At 41.0% G+C, this 12,816-nt stretch overlaps 1 long non-coding RNA gene across 5 annotated transcripts; it reads right to left on the reverse strand.

The window, feature by feature from the left end:
- Positions 1–410: 410 nt before the first annotated feature.
- Positions 411–10,958, reverse strand: LOC111144284. Of its 5 annotated transcripts, none has more exons than XR_002640381.1 (8): positions 10,604–10,712; positions 9,131–9,351; positions 8,734–8,938; positions 6,585–6,691; positions 4,313–4,499; positions 2,080–2,436; positions 1,340–1,496; positions 411–440 (listed from the first exon to the last, which is right to left on the reverse strand). It is a non-coding gene; the product is annotated as an uncharacterized LOC111144284 (long non-coding RNA). The 5 variants fall into 5 exon arrangements; XR_002640382.1 differs by lacking the exon at positions 411–440 and adding an exon at positions 1,179–1,189; XR_002640379.1 differs by lacking the exon at positions 411–440 and adding an exon at positions 10,944–10,958 and having other exon boundaries at positions 1,196–1,496; positions 10,604–10,705.
- Between the last annotated feature and the right edge of the window lie 1,858 nt (positions 10,959–12,816).

Consider the following 12,816-nt stretch of genomic DNA (forward strand, 5'->3'; position numbering starts at 1 on the left):
ATAGTTTATATTATTATATATTATAAAAATATTAAAATAGACTTACAGTGTCCTAAACACACCGGGCTGTAAGAATGCCTTAGTCGCCTATTAAAATGACATAGTCCTGGCTCTGGAACCACAAGAAACTGGAAAAAGGGTTCGAGTCTGAAGAGGAGCGCTAGTGATTAGGATCAGGAACAAACTTGCTTTTGACCACATATGCTTTTGATTTTTAATTTGTTTTTAAAAAGAGAAGAAGAAATTTCAAAAATATACACATTTAGGGGTGCCTGGGTGTCTCAGTCGGTGGAGCATCTGCCTTCAGCTCAGGTCATGATCCCAGGGTCCTGGGATGGAGTCCGGCATCCATCGGGCTCTCTGCTCAGCGGGGAGCCTGCTTCTCCCTCTGCCCGCTGTTTTCCCCTGCTTGTGCTCGAGCACTCTCTTTCTCTCTCTCTCTGTCAAATAAACAAATAAATTATAATCTTTAAAATAAAAAATGTATATATATCTGCACATTTATATGTGTGCATTTATTGTTGGAAGAATACACACATACAAAGTTAATACTGATCACCCTCTCTAGGAAGGTGAACTGGGATTTGGGGAGGACAAAGTTGAGAAAGACACTTTCTAACAACATTCTTTGATACCTTTTAGAATTTCCAGTCATGTTGAATGACTTGGTCCAAACTTTCTCAAAAATTAAGCAGAAATACAGATTTTTAGGGCCTTCACTTGGGGTTCTGATTCATGAAGCTGGAGGTAGGGCCTGGAAATCTGTATTTTAAACAAACTCCCTGGGTAACACCTATCATCTGGAAAGTTTGGGGAACAAGGTTAAGGTTGGGCTTGACCTTGCACATCACCTAATCCAGTAATTCTCAAATCTGGGCATCATCCCTGATTTAATCAGACTATTTGGGGAAGAGGCCATGGAAACCAATATTATTTGAAGTGCCTTCAGGTCATTCTGACACAGGCAACTGTTTGCAGCTAGCATTGAGACCACTGGTCCAGTGCAATCAATCACTCAGCCAGGGACAACTGGGTGGCTCAGTCAGTTAAGCCACTGCGTTCAGCTCAGGTCACGATCCCAGGGTCCTGGGACTGAGTCCTGAAATAGGGCTCCTTGCTCAGCGGGGAGCGTGCTTCTCTCTCTGCCTTTGCCTGCCACTCTGCCTGCTTATGCTCTCTCTCTCTCTCTCTGACAATAAATAAAATCTTTTTAAAAAAATCAATCACTCAGCCAACACATGAATCTCTTCTCCATCATGTATGCACAGAAATGTCTCTATCATTGCAGTGGCCACCCTCCAAGATAGCCCCCCAAATTCCCACTTCCCAATGTTTCCACCTGTATGTGCTCTGCTGTGGCACAGAATGGGGATGACCTGTGTAACCAGCAGACACTGCAGAAAGGTATGGCCATGATGTCCAGCGCTGAGCTGTAAAAGATGCTGTGGCTTCTGTCTGGCTCTCTCTTGGATTGTCCACTCTGGAGAAGCTAGATACTGTGTTGTGAGGACATGTAGGAAGCCATATGGTGAGCAAGTAAATCCTTTGGCCAACAGCCAGCACTGACTTGCCAGTTATGTGAATAAACCATCTTGAAAGTGGATTTTCCAGCCCCAAACCTTCAAATGACTGCAGCATTGGCTGTCATCTTAACTGTGGATTCATAAGAGATCATGAACTGTGGATTCATAAGAGATAGAACCAATAGGCTGAGGCACTCTTTGGCTCCAGATGCCCTGAAACTGTGTGAAATAATAAATGTTTTTACTGTTTTAAACTACTAAGTTTGGGGGCGCCTGGGTGGCTCAGTCGGTTATCCATCTGCCTGGCTCAGGTCACGATCTCAGGGTCATTGAGCACCAAGTCATCAGGCTCCCTGCTCAGTGGGGAGTCTCCTTCTCCCTCTCCTTCTGCTGTCCCTCCCTCCCCAGCTTGTGCCCTCTGGCTCTCTCTCTGTCAGATAAATAAATAAAATCTTTTTAAAAAACTAAAAAAATAAACTATAAAGTTTGGGGAAAAACTGCTACACAGCCTTCGGTAACGAATATAACCATACTTTTCCATATGTGTTGTTCTTACCAGTGGCCTCCTTTCCATGTCATTTTCATCTCCCAACTGGCAAAAATTTTGGTTGTTCTTTTTCCTAAGCCTGCAACTAAGGAATTATAATATGACATTTGCTTTTACAGGTTGAGTATTAGTTCAGAGCGCCATCATAGGACTTTCTGACCTGTGCCATCCTACCTTTTAAACAATGCTGACCAGCACTGTAAACATCTATGAGTTCTTCTTCCTGGGGCTCTCTGAGGTTTGGCTTGAATGGATGGGGCAACATCAAGGGATATTTTTTGTAGCGACGAAGATCTGTGTTTTTGTCCACTGTAGGCCAAATTCCAGTACGCTTCATGCCTACCGAAGCCTCCCTCTGACCTTTCCCTGGGAACAGAGAGCAGGAGGACTATAAATGACTTTAACTTATGATGAGGAATTATCATGAATACATTCATTGTACTCTACTAAACTAGAGCCTGACATGAAACTATTGGTCTCTGTCTTGACAGAGAAGATGTGCACCTGATTTTCCTCTGGCAAATTTATGTGTGTCCAACATCACTAATATCAGAAAGAGTATTCCATATACAATTCCCCTTCCAGTCCTAGGAGTCCTTTGGAAGGAAGCCTCTCTCTCCTTGCTGTCACCTTTAAGAACCACATCCAATTTTACTAATGAACTATCACCAAAGTCTTACAAAACAAATATGTGTATTTGCCTTATGCCAGCTCTTCCTCTTATCTGCCAGTTTCTCGTGGCTATGGTCATTTGGTTTGACCAGAGTGGACACTTGATTATTTAAAAATCCAAAATCCTAAACCCGCCAGTGTGATTCTGCTTGCATATAAAAGCAAAGGTCCACTGGTGAAACATTAAACGGAATTAGGAGAATGTGGGATGTGTGTTGCTTTGTGTTGCCTAGCAATATGGTTAGGGCACAGGAATCACAGAGAGGATGAAATTCACACCCACAAGGAAATCATATTATTCATAAACACACACACACTCTCACACACACAGGCATATACACACATCTGACATCTCTGGAAGAATGTTACAAACCATGAGTACAGAATTATAGTCACAAGTAGAATAGACTTTGGAATACTGTATAATAAACATGCTGGCTGAGCTGTCACTTATACTTCAATGTCTGCGTGAATATATCTGTTTCTTAAAGCAAATAATATTATATGCTTGTGAATGGGTTTTACAACATCCCTCAAAGACATGGGCGCAGTCAGGATTAAGTAAAGCTCACATTTTTAGGAGGAATATATTAACATGTAAAATTACAGGAAGAAATATTTAATATATAGAAAAACCTGGGGCACCTGGGTGGCTCAGCTGGTTAAATGTTTGCCTTCAGCTCAGTTCATGACCCTGGGGTCCTGGGATGGAGCCCCACATCAGGCTCCCTGCTCAGCAGGGAGTCTGCTTCTCCCTCTGCCTGCTGCTCCCCCTGCTTGTGCTCTGTCAAAAAAAAATAAATAAAATCTTTAAAAAAGAAAAGAAATACTTTACTCTCTTTGCTCATCCTTATTTCAAAATATTTAGATTTACCATTCATTTTCACAAGACCTAAGTGTGATGATAAAAAGCGTACTCATTAGGGCACCTGGGTGGCTCAGTCCATTAAGTGTCTTGCAATGTTATGTGATTTCCCTCAACCTAACTTTTCTCATCTGCGAATTAGAGTAATAAATACAGTAATATTTGACTTATAGGGTCATCATGAGGATTAAAATAAGGGAACTCATGTAAAGGGCAGAGGCAGCGCATGGTACTCCAAATACAGTAGCCTTTCTACTCCTTATTAGTGTTATTATGCAAAAGGCCTTTTGACTGCCTTCCAATAAATAATAGAGGCCACCAGTTAACCCTAAGCAATGTGATCAGTAAAGATTTTGCCTGTAAAAAGGCTGTTTGGTTGTCAGGAAGAGAAGACTATGGCCTCCAGTCCCTTCCCCGCATCAAAGGAGAGGCAGGAAGTCACCCACTCTTTCTTCTCCTAGCCCAGTTAATGGTTATTCCAAAGTCAGACAGTCAACGAACTCAGTTCTAAGGATGAGAACCAAGACTCTAATGTGGCCACTCACTAAAGGAAAACTCTCCCCCAAGGCTACACAGCCCAGTGTCTTCCCAGCTCCAGCCTCCCCTCCCCTCCCAGACAACTTAGTCCTCCATCCTGTATTCTACCATGGTTGCAAATCTGGAAGTGATCTGTAAGAAATTCCCTCTTTCTTCTTTCCTGCTGACCTCGGAAATGTTCTCACTTCTCTTCTCGGTAGAGCTGGGATTTCCTGGATACATACTGCTTTCCCAGGCTATTGTCGAAGGGAACTGGCAGGTGGGTGCCAGGAGGGGAGGGAGCCCGGGAGGCATCAGCCATCTCCTCCACGTGAGCTGTAAGCTCTAGTTCCCAGCAGCATTTGTCCCATAAGATCTAGGTGAGAAAGAAGAGAATAGCTGAGCTGCCAGACTTTCCCTGGGGAGAGGTAAGCAATTAGCAGAGCACCCTGAGAAGCCCTGGGCAAAAACAACATGTGTACCCTACCAGGCAAAAGATGAACAGTGAGTGATGTGTGAGAACGAGAAAATTATATGGATTCTATTTTAAGATTAAAATGTGAAGCAAAAAAACAACTTTAAAAAGATATTTTAATTTATTCCTAATATCCTTCTACTTGTATGAATTTGGGATTTTTTTTTTCCTTTTGCAACTATTCTGAACAGAATTAAATTACAACTGCTATGGTTACTTATTATGGTTTAGAAAATTCCATTTATTTAGCTAAAAATAATTTTTTTTTCTCCCTTGGTTTTTAAATGTCCTTGAAACAACAATGCGTTGGAAAATAAAATGGAAGAAAGGGCCTCATTTGTATTAGCAACAAAAAAGATTTAATTCCTGGGAATAAACTTGAGAAATGAAGAACTACATGAAGAAGATTTTTAAAGCTACTGAGGGTCAAAAAGAAGACTTGAACAAATAGAAGGGTATTTATGTTTTTAGATAAAAGAGACTTTATAAAGAGGTCAATGCTCCCCAAATTATCTCTAAATGTAAAAAAATACATATCACTTGAAAATAAGTTTTTATTAAATTATATGTACTGATTATAACATTAATATGGAAAAATAAACATGCCAAAGTATGCAGGAAAATCCTGAAAAAGAAAAACAAGGACTGGGGAGTCTGGGTGGCTCAGTGAGTTAAGCATCTGCCTTCTGCTCAGGTCATGATCCCAGAATCCTGGGATAGAGTCCCCTGTCCGGCTCCCTGCTCAGTGGGGAGCCTGTTTCTCCCTCTCTCTCTGCCTGCTGCTCCCCCTGCTTGTGTGAGTTCTCTCTCTGTCATATAAATAAATAAAATCTTTAAAAAAAAGAAAAAGAAAAACAATGGTTAACCTAACTGCATTAGATACTAAAATGTAAAGCTACAATCATTAAAAAAGGCATGCTTCATGAATAGATAGAACAATGGAACAGAAATTGACTCAAATACAAAAAGAAACTTAGTATAAGATAAAATGATATTTCTTATCAGTGGAGAGAGATGCCCATTCAATAAATGCTGTTCAAGCAACTGAACAGCTCTCTGGGGAGAAAACATTACAGTTGGATTCAAACCTTTCACCTTTTGCCATAAATTCAGATGGATTACATTTTTAGAAATAAGAAAGGGAAAGAAAATTCTGAGCATGCCAGAATAAATTGTCAGGTAATTTTTAAATATAATCTCAGGGGGTGCCTGGGTGGCTCAGTGGGTTAAAGCCTCTGCCTTTGGCTCAGGTCGTGATCCCATGGTCCTGGGATTGAGCCCCGCATTGGGCTCTCAGCTCAGTGGGGAGCCTGCTTCCTCCTCTCTCTCTGCCTGCCTCTCCGCCTACTTGTGATCTCTGTCAAATAAATAAATAAAATCTTTAAAAATAAATAAATAAATAATTATAATCTCAGACTAGGGTCGGTCCTTTGAAGTATAGAATAGAAGCCAGAGTCCATAAAAAATTGGATATATACATAAAATCAAATACTTCTGTATGGCAGAACAACAACAAAACATTGGCAAAGTTGAAAGGCAAAAAACAAACTTTAGAAAAAATTGCAATTCATATAACAGATAAAGGATTCCTATAAATTAATAAGAAAAAGATCAGTATTTCAATAAAAAAGAGATAGTTTGTAGAAAAAGAAATAAACAGAATGAAGTTCTAGTTCACTCATAATTAGATATCATTTTCACCTGTCAGATTGGGTAAGATGAAATTAAATTCATTGTTGAAACAAGCATGGTAAATGGGCACTCCAATTTTCCTGCTGAAAGTTTAAATCAGTGCAATACCATCATGGGCAATTTGAGAGTATATATCAAAATCATAAATGGACCTATATTTTAATGCAGCAATTCCACTTTCAGTGATTTATCCTGTTTGTGTGCTTGAGCATGTGTGAAATAATGTGGGTACTAAGTTATTTAATACATAATTTTCTGTAATAGCAAAAGATTAGGAATAATCTAAATGCTTACCAATAGGAAATCTGTGAATTGGGGCTACAGCTCTATAATGGAACATTATGCAGCTGTCAAAAAGGATGAGGCAACTCTTTATATACTGATGTGAAGATTTCCATGACCTATTGCAAAGTAAAAGGTAAACCAGAAACTGCAGTCATCAGTTGTCTCCAGAAAAGAAACAACTGGGAAAGAGATTTTCTCTTCCCATTCCTTTATTTTCGGATATGTGAATGTTGTTAGTGTATTACTTAGTCTAGAAATAAATAAATAACATTTAAAATGAATAAAAACCCTCACCACTTTGATTGTTTTTATGTAAATATTTCAGTATTTTATCTGGTACTTTGACCATCTTGCTATAGCAAATAGGTAAACGTTTTCCAAGACTTCCATGTTATCATTGTCTTTATGGAGTTGGATTTTAAGCATAAATCCTCCAAGCAAGGAGAATGCCAAATAAAGAAAATGAATGTGCCATTTTCTTCTGTGCTATGACCTGATTTGATGTTACAGGTTAGGGTTGGTGGATGGCAGAATTCTAAGACTATCCCCAAGTTCTCTTGAGTTTTATTAGAACACAGCCCTGCCCCTCTGTTTACATATTTTCTGTGGCTGCTTTCCTGCTACAACACAGGCTGAGTACTTTCCTGCTACAACACAGGCTGAGTACTCACAAGAAGTCCCACGACCCCCAAAACCTACGGTATTTACTATTTTTCCTTTGTAGGAAAAGTTTGCCACCCCCTGGTTTAAACCACTTTTGAGTTGGGTCTCCTGTCATTTGCAGCTTAAGAGCATTCGCACAATACTGATCTCTTTCATTCTGGTGAAAAGTGAAATAACACTACACTCAAACTGATAATAATGACTATGCATGTTTCAAGATAAACCTTCATTAAAATAGACCATACATACAGAAAAGTTTACAAATCATTATGATACAGCTCCATGCTTGTGTAACCACCACCAAACTCTAGGAGCTCACTTTAGGAACTCTATCCCCCACCCCAAAGAAACCCACTTTTCAGATTTCTATCAGAATACATCTCCACAGACTAATTTTGACTGTTTACAGACTTCAGATAAATGGATTCATAGGTATGTGTCCTTTTGTGTCTGACTTCTTTTGGTCAGCATTTTGTTTGTGAAATTCATCTATGTTGTGTGTAGCAGGAGCTCATTCTTTCCCATGGCTATGCAACGTGCCATCATATAAGCAAACCACAGTTTATTTTTTCACTCTACAGTTGATGGACATGTGAGTAGTCTCTAATTTTTGACTATTGTGACTAGTGTTGCTGTGAATAATATAATTTTTTGGTGCATGTATATACCTTTATATTTATCATATATGTATATATATAAATATATTTTTAAATATATAAGAATAAAAGTGTATATTTTATATATTATGTGCATATAACTTATATACATCATTGAGTGTTATTGTGGGCCATCCATATATGATTTTTACTAAGGATATGCAAGTGATTCCATGTCAGAAAATGCATAGTTCCACTGAACAGAAATTTGGTCTTCTTCCCATTTTACTTTGACATAGAGATTCATTCAGCAGAGTACCAAGCTCAAAAGACCACACACACACAAGCAGATGAATAACCAGGAATTGAAAAATTAAAAAAATTAATCAACAAGCTAAATTCCTCTCCAAACCCACACCAGTACTTTAAGGAAGCTGCAAACTGCCGTCTTAGAGACTAATTGTTTAAGCATCTGAATTCAAATCAGTAACTTCCTTTGGAACACTGGGAAGGCTCAGATGGCCTTGGCATGCCATTGAGTCACGGAGGTCCGTTTTCTTTACTTTGAGAAAAAAGAAATGAAAGTTATAAATGGATGGGATGGAAAGGAACATCCGTGGACCCAGAGCTCCAAAATCCAAGGCAGAATCTTGGCAGTTAAGTTGCAGCTTAACTTTCCTACTTAGCAAACCTTTTATAAAGAAAGGCCCCATAAAATCAAGATTTCATCAGAGGGCACCTCCCATTCCAGCCACCTCTGACTGGTGCTTGTGTCTAGTGGCTCCCACCTCTACTCGGGCAGCATTCTCCAAGGACCCGAAAACAGCCTTATCTATGTTTTTTGACCATACAAAAAAACACCCGAGGGTTGCATCAAGAGCATATTGTCTTATACATACCAGGAAAAAGAAGAGAACCATGAGTCTACAAAGGCAATCAGGAGACCGATTATTAGGCATGAACATCTGATTGAAGTTCTTTTTCCACTCATTGTTATTACCAAACCAGTAGAGAAGATTCAATCTGATAATTATCGGGATGAGTCATCAGTAGCCACAGAGTGCTAGGGTCAAACTCAGGGCTCTGTGGTTTTGAGCTAGTGTCCTGCCAACAAGATAGCAAATTGCAAATTGAACGATTTTGTCTTGTGTCTCCAGTTTAGCCAATTATAAAGTAAAGATTTCTTTAAGAAAGAAAGGAAGAGAGAGAGAAAGAACAAGAAAAAGGAAGGAGGGGAGGGAGAAGAAAAAAAGGGGTGGGGGTAAGGGACAGCAAGCATCTGAAGGGATACTTCACCACTCCAAATGTCCAGAGCAGCGCGGAGCATGTCTTCTATCCCCAGTGGTCTGCTCCAGGTACAGTAAGGTGTATCCCAGGGTTTTCTTCAACTTTCTTTAGAAACGTCAGGATCTCTTTCAGCCTCTAAGGGCCAATGACAGCTGGTTAGCTATGAGGCAGCCCTTCTGTCCCAGTAGACGTTGCCTCTATGGTCCCGCTCTAGTACTGATCATGAAAGTCTGAAGAGAAAAGGAAGTGGAGAAAGGGATTTTTTTTTTCTCTCTGCAACTTTGTAACTGAACAATACACAGGAGAACCAAGCAGAACATTCTAAGCTTTGGGGTACAGATAGAGCAGCCCTATGTGGCCACCTTGTCTTGGGTGGTGTTGTCTGATTTTCAGTATTCTTTCCCGCCATTAAACCAAAGTAATTTGTCTCCTGATTTTAATTGAGAGAATATAGTCACAGAATTCTACTGGTAGTTTACAGGTACCTTTAGCAATCTGTAGGTTCTGTATCATCCACAATCCTTTCTGTTTTTACAAAGCTCTTGGCTCTCAGAAGCTGAAGTGTCCTACTTTAATTTTGAAAATCTCATTTTTCCTCTAAACTCTTGGAAGAGAACTTCTCCTGCCCCCCCCAACCCCCAGTTTTCAGGAGCACTTATCTTGAAAGCGTTTTGCAGACATTTATTACTCTTCGTCACACTCTTGTAAGGTGGCTAAGGTCTGTTATCCCCATTTTATTGCCAAGGAAGCCGAGATAGTGAGAAGTTGAGTGGTTTGCCGAAGGTCATGCACTGAGTCAGGGGCAAACTCAGAACTGGGTGTTCCCGGCAGCCCCGCCAACCTGAGCTGCCTCACCTCTGTTTGAACTGCCTGGAAAATAGGCTTTCAAAAATTCCGATGGGTACATTGAAACTCTACCAGCTTTATTTGTTAATGGTGACTTCGTAACTGCGTATACTCATGCTATTCATTGACCTACAGCCAAAAGCTATTCATTTACTAGATGCATGGCCCAAGAAGGCCTATCCCCCTCCCTTTTCACCGATTATAATAAAACACTTCCCTGTGACAGCACGAGAATACAGTAATACCAGACACCAAAGTAAAAGCATGCATTGTCCTTTCAGTCTCTAAGAGAACGAATCTCTGGATTCCATACAAGCTCCCGATCATGACCTCTGTCACGCAACCCCAACCTCACGTTCCAGTCTGGTAGGCCACCATCAGCCACCCAAGTGCTTCTGAGAGTGAATCACTCTGCCTTCTGGTCTTTCCAATCCCCTCTTCATTCTACCTTCCTGTATCCCCCCAAGAACCTTCAAGGTTCATTTTAAGAATCACCCGCCTCCCCCCAACAGGCCACTCCCTACTTCCCCACCAACCCTGGGGCCTATTTCTTTTAAGTCCTTATCTGACGCCATCATCTTTCACAGTCTAAGTTATTGACTAGCCCTGTGCCCCTGGAGTGCAGAAACTACTTACAGGCACGGAAGGCTTTATTCATCTTCCCCACGGTCTCAGATGGAAAACGCAGGTCCAAAACAGAGTTTGCAACTGCTTACTACAAGGGTGAGCAAACTTCTTCTGCAAAAGATTAATTAGGAAATATTTTAGACGTTCCCAGCTATGAACAGTCACTGATGATTCTTCTTTGCTTTATTACAACCCTTTAAAAACATAAAAAACACCCTTAGCTCCCAGGTCAGCTGGGGGATGGATTGGCCCTAGGGCCAAGTTTGCCTGACCCTGGCTTAGTAAATATTTCTTCCATTTATCATCAATGGTCTTGGGTTATGCTGGAAATTACTTATTTTGTACTTACAGACATTTTTGCATAACTGATGATTCTTCTACTGGTTAAAAAATGACAGTAATTGTGGGGCACCTGGGCAGCTCAGTCAGTTAAGCATCTGCCTTTGGCTCGGGTCATGATCTTAACGATCTCAGGGTCCTCGGATGGAACCTTGAGTTGGGCTCCCTACTCAGTGGAGAGTCTGCTTCTCCCTCTTCCCCGCCACTCCCCTATCCCTGCTTGTGCTCTCTAATACATACATAAAATCTTTCTAAAAAATGAGAGTATTTGTAAGGGAATATACTTTCTTCCATTTTTCTAATATTATGAAAGATCAATGGTGCACAGAGCCCTAGTACATTTTTATATGCTTAACTTCTCTTTTTTTTTTGTTTTTTGTTTTTTGTTTTTTGTTTTAAGATTTTACCTACTTATCTGAGAGAGAGAGAGAACAAGCAGGGGGAGTGGCAGAGGGAGAAGGAAGAAAAAGTCTCCCTGTTGAGCAGGGAGCCTAACACAGGGCTCTCTCCCAGGACCCTGGGAACATGACCTGAGCAAAAGGCAGACACTTAACTGACTGAGCCACCCAGGCGCCCCAACTTTTGATACTGTTAAATGAAATTCCATACTGAGGTATCTGTATTTATTTTTAAAATCCAAACAGTTAAAAACCTGGGTTCAATCCATCATTTATGTATGTGGAAGCATGAATTTGCAAAATCCATGCATGCATCTTTTTGCATCATTCAAGGGCCAGATTCCATCACCTTTATGGAAATTCTGCCAGAGCTACTGAGGCCTCACTGCTTTTTTAGAAAGCAGGATAATAAAACTAGCTCTGCAACACTGATAGGATTGTTTTTTTAAAAGATGTTGCAAAATGTTTCATTTGTCCCACCAGTGATTGCTATGAAGCAGGATCTTGGACGAGTTAATATTTATAATGCCAGAAACTCTAGAAAGGACAAAGAAATGGTCCCTTTCAAGTGTCGCTGCCCTGGGTTACTGTTTAGTGCCACACGATAACACCCTTACCACCTCCCCAGCCTCAGGAATACTGCAAAGTAATAAGCATGATCTGTTTAGTCATTTCCTGCGTCACGTTCGTCAGACATCATACTCTTCCCCTATTAACATATCTAACCGAGTTACAGTTCAAACAGCCGGTTTCCATATCAGCAGCTGTTTGGTTTAATATCTTTTCAGCAAAGGTGCCATAGGGAGCCTTTCAAAAACCCTCATGTTAATATCCAGCTTGTTTTCCCAAAGAGATCCAGCTGAGACTAGTGTCCCAGTAATTTGCCAGAGTGCGTGATTCGTGAAACTTTTGCATATGAAATTCTCTTAAAGATGTCACACCTGAAAACCTCAGCGAAATGTAATTGTGTGTTGGAGGGCATGTCATGGTTTTATTTTTTAAGATTTTATTTATTTATTTGACAGAGAGAGATCACAAGTAGAGAGGCAGGCGGAGAGAGAGAGAGGAGGAAGGAGGCGCCCTGCTGAGCACAGAGCCGGATGCGGGGCTCGATCCCAGGACCCTGGGATCATGACCTGAGCTGAAGGCAGAGGCTTAACCCACTGAGCCACCCAGGCACCCCTGTCATGGTTTTATTGGTATGCTGGAGGTTAGTCCGTCCTGGGAGAACACGTACACACTATAATGGATGGCTGCTCAGCCTGTCTGAAAAAAAGAGGTCTGCAGAAGTATCATAATCCCAACTTCCAAGACGGCATTAAGAAGCCTGTTGGGGGCGCCTGGGTGGCTCAGTGGGTTAAAGCCTCTGCCTTCGGCTCAGGTCATGATCTCAGGGTCCTGGGATTGAGCCCCACATCGGGCTCTCTGCTCGGCAGGGAGCCTGCTTCCTCCTCTCTCTCTCTCTCTGCTTCCCTCTCCACCTAC

This window comes from Enhydra lutris, unplaced genomic scaffold, assembly GCF_002288905.1.
Source record: "Enhydra lutris kenyoni isolate GAN:26980312 unplaced genomic scaffold, ASM228890v2 scaffoldscaffold10, whole genome shotgun sequence".
NCBI classification, from domain to species: Eukaryota; Metazoa; Chordata; class Mammalia; order Carnivora; family Mustelidae; genus Enhydra; species Enhydra lutris.